This window comes from Octodon degus, unplaced genomic scaffold (genome assembly GCF_000260255.1).
Source record: "Octodon degus isolate 3935 unplaced genomic scaffold, OctDeg1.0 scaffold00016, whole genome shotgun sequence".
NCBI classification, from domain to species: Eukaryota; Metazoa; Chordata; class Mammalia; order Rodentia; family Octodontidae; genus Octodon; species Octodon degus.
The window spans coordinates 22,008,631-22,009,737 of NW_004524592.1; positions in this window are offsets into that span (position 1 = coordinate 22,008,631).

The following is a 1,107-nucleotide window of genomic DNA, read 5'->3' on the forward strand; positions in this document are numbered from 1 at the left end:
TTTGCTTCTTTAATTTCGTCTTCTGAGAAGTGTGTGTTCATCTTGGATGCCCATTTCTGGATTGGGTCTTTGAATTTAGGGGCCCTAATGTTCTTTAGTTCTTTATAAATTCTAGAGAGCAGACCTTTGTCTGAGTGCTTATTAAGATTTTTTTGAAGTTTGTGGGTTGTCTTTTCACTTTGTTGGTAATTTCTTTTGACATGCAAAAACTTCTTAATAAGAGATGGTCCCAGTTAATTCTTTCAAGTATTTCCCGTGCGATTTGATTTTTATTCACGAACTCTTTGCTTATCCCTACGTCTTCAAGAGATCCTCCTACTTTCTCTTCTAGGAGATTTAGTGTTTCTGTTTTAACGTTCAGTTCTTTAATCCATTTTGACTTTAGTTTAGTGCATGGTGATAGACCTGGTTCAAGCTTTAGTTTTTGGCATGTAGAGAGCCAAATTTTCCAGCATCATTTGTTAAGGAGGCTATCTTTCTTCCAGTAAGCAGGTGTGGCCCCTTTGTGGAAGATCAGGTGGCTGAGTGTGTTCCTAGAGGCCTCTGCATCTACTAATCTATCCCACTGATCCTCAGGTTTATTTCATTGCTGATACCATGCTGATTTTATTACATAGCTTTGTAGTATAATTTCAAGTCTGGAATTGTAATGCCTCCTGCTTTGTCTTTGTTGGTCAGGATTGCCTTTGCTATTCTAGGTCTTTTTTGGTTCCAAATAAATTTTAGGAACAATTTCTCTAGGTCTGGGAGGTATGTTGGTGGTAGTCTGATAAGGATTGCATTAAATCTATACAACAATTTTGGGAGTACGGCCATCTTCAGATGTTGGTTCTTGCAGTCCAGGAGCAGGGAATATCTTTCCATTTTCTGAAATCTTCTATGATCACTTTTTTCAGAGTACTGTAATTTTCATTGAATAGATCTTTGACTTCTTTAGTTAGATGAATTCCAAGGTATTTCATTTTTTGTGGGGCTATTGTAAAAGGTGTTGATTCTCTAATTTCCCTTTCAGTGTGTTTGTTGTCTGTGTAGAGGAATGCTATTGACTTTTGGGTATTGACTTTATAACCTGCTATGCTACTGAATTTCTGTATTAATTCTAGTAGC